At 56.1% G+C, this 6,255-nt stretch overlaps 1 long non-coding RNA gene across 1 annotated transcript; it reads right to left on the minus strand.

Annotated features, from left to right (window-relative positions):
- Window positions 1-391: 391 nt before the first annotated feature.
- On the minus strand, window positions 392-4,481 carry LOC121660573. Its single transcript, XR_006014719.1, has 2 exons — window positions 3,538-4,481; window positions 392-3,175 (listed from the first exon to the last, which is right to left on the minus strand). It is a non-coding gene; the product is annotated as an uncharacterized LOC121660573 (long non-coding RNA).
- Between the last annotated feature and the right edge of the window lie 1,774 nt (window positions 4,482-6,255).

Genomic DNA, 6,255 nt, shown 5'->3' on the forward strand with positions numbered 1-6,255 from the left:
GTTGCTGGCCAAGCCCCTAAAGGGAGGACAGAAGAGCAGGGATGCAGACACCACCTTTGCCGGCAGCCCACCAGGACGGACTGTGCTGATGGGCCTGTGGGGGTGGTCGGGGGACACAGCATTCAACCTGAATGACCTCCATGAGATACAGTTGTCCTGAGCTTTGGTGCAAGTGGGCCCAGGAGCTGGTCCCGGAAATCACCAATCCAGGGCTTGGAAAGCTTTTAGCAGCTGTGGCTCTCCCGGAATAGACTGTGTCACGTGCATCCAGCTAAGAGCGCCTCTCCTAGAAACGGAGGGTTTGTCCTAGGAAAGACTTTGGCTGGGGAAGAGGCACCAGTGAGTGTTTGAGAGGGAGGAAAGCTTCACATAGCACAAGGAACCAGCTGTAAACAGTTTTACTTGTTTAATTTTTCTTTGTTTACTTAAGGAAGGGCGTGGAGGGCGGGGCCATGCGTCACAACCCATCAGTAGGGGCTGTGATGTTCAGAGCTGAGTCCCGCACCTGGGGAGGAACAAGCCCTCGCACCAGGAGATGGCTGGGGAAGAGCCAGCTGTAGAGCAGCTGTGCAGACACCTGGGGTCATGGTCAACTGCAGGCTGAGCAATTTGGAGCTGCTGAAGCGGCCCTGGGGCAAGGGCAGCTGACTGCATGCTGGGCTGCAGGAGGCAAAGCCTTGGCAGCAGGTGGAGGAAGATGAGCCTTGGCCTCGGGTGTGTCTGGGCTCCCCAGTGCAAAGCAGGCATTGTCCATCCTGGAAGCAAGTCCTGCCCCGGTGTCCCTCCTCAGTGCCTAGCCCAGCTTCTCTTGAGCTCTAATTGTTGGTCAGTTGGAGCCAGCGTCCAGCAGAACCAGCAGCAAGGAGCTGTCCCGGCACAGATGGACACCGGGAGAAGGCAGGGTCTGGCCGAGCGGCACCAACCCAGCCCTGCCATCCTGCTTCCCATCCTCGCTGTCAGCGACTGGCCCGCGTCCTTGCGGCAAGGCCAGGGTCCTCCTGTCCCAGGCCAGGAGCTGCTTCGGCTCCAGGTAGGCTCCCCCACAGCTCGGGGACACGCGGGCACGGCCGGGTCCCGCGGCAGAAGGGGCCGCCTTCCTCACGGCCGCCGCTCTCTGCACTGCAGGAAGGTTCTCAGCGGCGGCGAGGCGGTGCTGAGCGCGGACGTGGCTCTGAGCCGCGGCCCAAAGATGAGTGACGAGCGCCTTCTCCTCCTCCAGGAGGAACTGGTGGTGGCCAAGGTGCAGTAAAACCTTCAGAGCCCAGCTGCCTTTGCCCCATCCCTGGCTCTGGGGCAAAGACACCCTGCCATAAGTGCCAGGCCCCAGCACCTTGGTGCTGGATGCACCAGTGTCATCCCAACATCAGCAGGGCAGGATGCCAGGGCTCTGCACCAGGGAGTGTGTGGGAGGCCACATGCAACTCCCTGCTTGCCTCTGCTCTGCCTCGACGTGGAGCAGCTGTGGGTGCTGAGCAGCAGTGGTGGAGAGAGAAGTGGAGGAGCAGCAGGAAAGCAGCAATGAAGATGGCACCTCCAACATCCTCACCTGTCCCACCAGCTCCTGTACTGCCACTTTTGGGTGGGTTGTGGTGCCACATGCCATGGCAGGGCAGGAGAGGTTTCCAGCCATGCACACACCAGCCTGGGAATGACCTCTGCCCTTCATGCTGAGCCTGGGCAGGGAGTGGATGTGGGTATTCCCACGTCCTACATCCCCCAGGCACTCTTTGGTCCCCAGAAGGGAGGGGTGAAAGCCTCTGCTTGGGGCACATCAGAGGGGAACCAGGGCTTGGGCAGCAACTCTGTCCTACCCCCACCATGGGGCTTTGTCCTGCCCCTGTGTCCTTCCCGCAGGACCGGGCAGGTGCACGTCTGCCCTCGGGCTGGGGAGCAGCAGGGCCTGTGCTCGCCTCTTTTTGAGGCTCCCAGGTGCTGAAGGAGCTGTGGGTGGGCACCCCACAGGGGGAAGCTGGGGAGGGCTTCAGGAGCAGCCGGACAGGGGAGCGCAGCTCGCCAGCTGGGGAGAGCTGCCCCTGCAGCTGTGGGCAGCCCTCAGGCAGAGCTGCCTGACAAGAGAGGAGAGGCAGCTTGGGGGTCACCCAGCTCTCTCCCTCTTCACAGGACCAAGGGAGCCCGAGTGACTCGTGTCCCATCCATGAAAGCCCTGGAGAAGGAGTTGAGCCGGGCTGTGCAGTGAGTGTCTCCCTGCTCTGGGCTCTGTGCCTGAGCACCGCTCCCCCAGCCGAGCTGCAGAGACATCACCGCTCACCTCCTTCCACTTCTCTCTTGCCCCGAGGAGGACACTGAGTGCCAGGAGGGTGGAGAGGCTGATTGAGGACCTGGCAAATGTGAGAATGGCTGCCTTTCACCCACGTCTGGCTGCGCTGGTGTGCCAGGGATGGGGGGCTAGGAGGGAGGAATTGTCTGTGGTGCTACTCAGCACGCAGAGGCACTGGGGAGCCACTGGCGACACTGGCACGTCCTTGCTGTGGCCAGTGGCAGGACTGCTGTTGCGCAGGGCAGAGAGGCCGGTGGGCCAGAGGCTGCCAGCTGTGTGCCACGCTCAGGCTGCCAGGGCTGGCTGGCACCCGGCCGCCGGCCCTTTGTGCTGTTCTGCGAGCGCACCTGGCTTCTTGCAGGCTGATCCCGAGCACGGTCCTGCCGTAGCCCTGTCCGACCAGGGAGGATGATTTGGCCGCTCACTTCTCAGGTGAGCTTGGGAAGGTAAGGCGAGCTTCTGCTCTGGCCGAGCTGCGCTCGCTCGTCCCCCGAGTGCGGCTGTGCAGCTGTGGCACCCTGAGCGAGGACATCCCCTGGACGGGCAAGGGCACCTGCGGGGCGGCGGCCACTGCAGACAATTGAGCAGGGACAGAGAGCCTGTGCTGCTGCCCGCAGCCTGGAGAAGGGCAGGGCCAGGGCTGGGGCGGCTTGTCCCAGCGCCGCGCCAGCTCTCAGGAGCCCCCGTGCCACAGCCCCACCTGCGGCTGGCCAGCTGCCTGCCAGGGGTGCCGCACGGCTCCGCACGGTGCTGAAGGCAGGGCAGGGCAGGCTGCGCTGGCCTGGTGGTCTCCACTGGACTGCGTTTTGCCCTCACAGTGAAGCAACTTTGGCAGCTGTGTTTTGTTCCCTATTCCTTGGTCTTACATGACTGCTGCCAGGATTCACCAGACATTCCCTGTGGATAGAAGGAAGTGGTACATGATTTAGGAGCTTTGTGCTACAACCTTTACTCACACCCCAGCACTACCAAATGCAGTACGATCACTCATGTCTGCAAACTTAAAAGAGATGAGGCCATAAATCTCAGAGCTGTGCACTACACAGCACAAGGCAAAAATTAGTAATTTTACACCCACATGGTGTCAAATCAGCTTTAAAATTGCTTCTTGGCTTGACACAAATAAAATAGAGCCTCCTCTAGACTGCCTGATTTGGCAATGAGGAATGCTTTTTAGTGTTTTCAGGACTGTTCTCTAATGTAATACAACCCCCAATCTGCTTTCCTTAGAACCAATTTGCTTTTAAACCCAGACTTACCCTTCCTGTTTAGGTGACACATTTCAACATCTGCCAAAAGAAACAAAACAGCAAATAAAGCTTTTAATCCAGCAGCATCACCTACTTTGTGCACTGCGGTTCCTGTTAGAAGATGCAACAAAGGCAGCGGGCGTGACGGCTGAAAGCAACGCAGCGTGATCCACAGGGAAGGAAAACAGAGCAGCTAAGTGGGAACAGGAAGATGCAGAGAACACGAGACTAACTGCTAATGTTTTCCAGATAGTGAACACCACGACTGAATACATCTGGAGAAGTGGCTGCTCTGAACAATCACTACAGCATCATTTCACAAAAACAGAAGTTAGAATTAGTAGCTGCAAAAACCCCTCTTAACTCGCTCTAAAGACAAAGTGCCTGGGAATAACTATGGACTAATCCAACCGCAAGCCTGTGGTGGGCCTGCCAGGTAGGAGCTGTGATTTCATTTCTACAACAGCCAGTGCCAAGGATTTAAAATGGAAGCTACAAAAAATCCCTCACTACAATTAAGCCCACCATGTCTTTGTAGATGTTGTGATGACGGAGCAGAAATTACACCAGCTCAATAGTGGGGGAAAAAAAATGCAAGAAAGCAAATATTGAAGCAAATACCTGCGACAGATTAGCGATTTCACGCTACACAGTATTTAACAACAACAAAAAGTCTATGGCTAAAGAACTTGCCACCTTTACCTGTTTGCAGGAATATGTTCCTGAGGAGGCAGCACAGCTCAGCATTTTCCCATGAGACACTGGCAAAGCTCGTACCTTCTGTGTTGAGGAACATGACTGGAGTTGTCCTGAACCAGCGCTTCTCAGCCAAGTTTTGTTCACGTATGAACAAACTTTGCAAAACTCTTGGCCATCCTTCAGAACCCTATTTATGTTCCCTGTTGCAGTGGGGATACTGCAACACGCATACATCAAACCAGGAGTCCCGTGGAAAGGAAATATATATGGACAGACAGACTCTTGCTAGATGTTTCAGAGGTGTTTATTTCTCCAGCCGCATGGCCGGGGCTCTGCCGAGGAACTGTTCCAGTCACGGGACCAAGGGTCCTTCTGCCCGCGCAGGGAACACAAACCAACCAGTGGGAACGAGGCTGAGCAGGGGCAGGGAAACCCCGTGTCTGTGCCCTCAGGGCCCCTCTCCCAGGGCTCCATGGCAGGGGAGGGACCCCAACACCTCACCCGTTTTATTTTAATAAAAGGAGAATGAAAACAACTGGATAAACATAACAAGAACAGTTTCAAAACAAAACAAGCCACCGTCCTGAGTCTTTAAATGTCCAAACAGATTCTGTGGAACATCTTAGGGCTGACAGAAGGGAGACAGGACTCTCCGGGCATGCTTTGTGGGGAAACTGAGGCAGGAGAGGGTTTAACTTCTTCCCTCCCCCTTTTCATCCCCCACTCGGCATTGGAAAGGGATTTTTGGGGAAACAATTGGCAAAAGCATGGTTTTGTGAGGGAAACCATGGGTGAAAAAACAGATTGGGAATACACTGGGGGTAATAGGACATAGGGTAAAAGGGAAAGGTGGGATTAGGAAAGGGAGACTGTAGGGGGGGCTTACAATGGAAATACTGTCTAACATAACTACGATTTTTAGCATATATACTGCCTTTTACAGGAACACCATCAGGCCCGGTGACCTGTGATGCTTGTTACCCTTTTCTACCTCGTATAATTTTGAATTCCACCACCTCTCCATCTCCCAAGCTTGGGATGCATTTTTCAGGGTTATTCTTTTTAATAGCAGTTCTATGCACGAATATGTCTTGCTGGTTGTCACACCTTGTTATAAAACCATAATTTTGCTTAACATTATACCATTTTACTATCCCTAAGATCTTAGTTACTATGATCTTTTCCTTTTTCCGAGTGGCTGCTGTTTTCTGTCTCGCTGCGTCTTTGCTCTCTCCTTCGGTCGCTCCCGTGTTGGAATTGTCGGAGCTGCTGGTGCCTGCGCGCTCTTCCCGGGGTCGCGTTCGGGGCTGCGCGGGCCGGGCCGGGCCGCGCCGCTCAGTTCTCCGTGCGTCGCCTCCTCTGGTGGCAGCTTCGCTGCCGCTGCCGGGCGCTGCACCCACATCTCGGCCGGGCCCCCGAGCGACGACCCCCCCGTGCCCTGCTCCAGCGCGCGTCTCGGCTGGGCGCGGCTCCGTTCTACCGCCGCTGCCCACACGCCGCCCCTCTCGGTCGGGCGTTCCCGGGGCTCGCTCCACCACGCGCTGCGCGGGGCCGGGCGGGCACCGCCGGGTCCCGCTGCTCCCGCCGCGCCTCGCTCCGCCGCCGACACTGTGGCTCGCGTGGCTCCGCCCGCACGTGGGAACTGCCTCGCTGCTGCTCGCAGAGCGCTCGGTGCACGTGGCCTGGGCTGCACGGTCCCTGAGGCACACTTCCCTTCGCCAGGACACAGCTGACATTGCTCAACAGTCTCGGTAACTAAATAATATTCACGAAAATATTCTTCCATCGGCATATATTTTGACTCCAGTATTAACTGTGTCCAAACGGTTTTCCAAAAGCCCTTGGTAAGAATTAAATCCCAAGAAACATAGAAAAAGTTCTTAAACAACCATGCCAGGAAGTGTTTCAGCTCTTTTTGAGCTTGAATCAAGCTAAAATTTACAAATCGTTGTTCAAGAATCATTTTAAGATAAATGTCCATATGCGGCTCTGAGAGCCAAGAGTCTTCCCACGGTTCCTCCATAGTTT

The sequence above is a fragment of the Corvus kubaryi genome, unplaced genomic scaffold (genome assembly GCF_017639235.1).
Source record: "Corvus kubaryi isolate FWS band 111438036 unplaced genomic scaffold, C.kubaryi_AGA036_p1.0 36575, whole genome shotgun sequence".
NCBI lineage: Eukaryota > Metazoa > Chordata > Aves > Passeriformes > Corvidae > Corvus > Corvus kubaryi.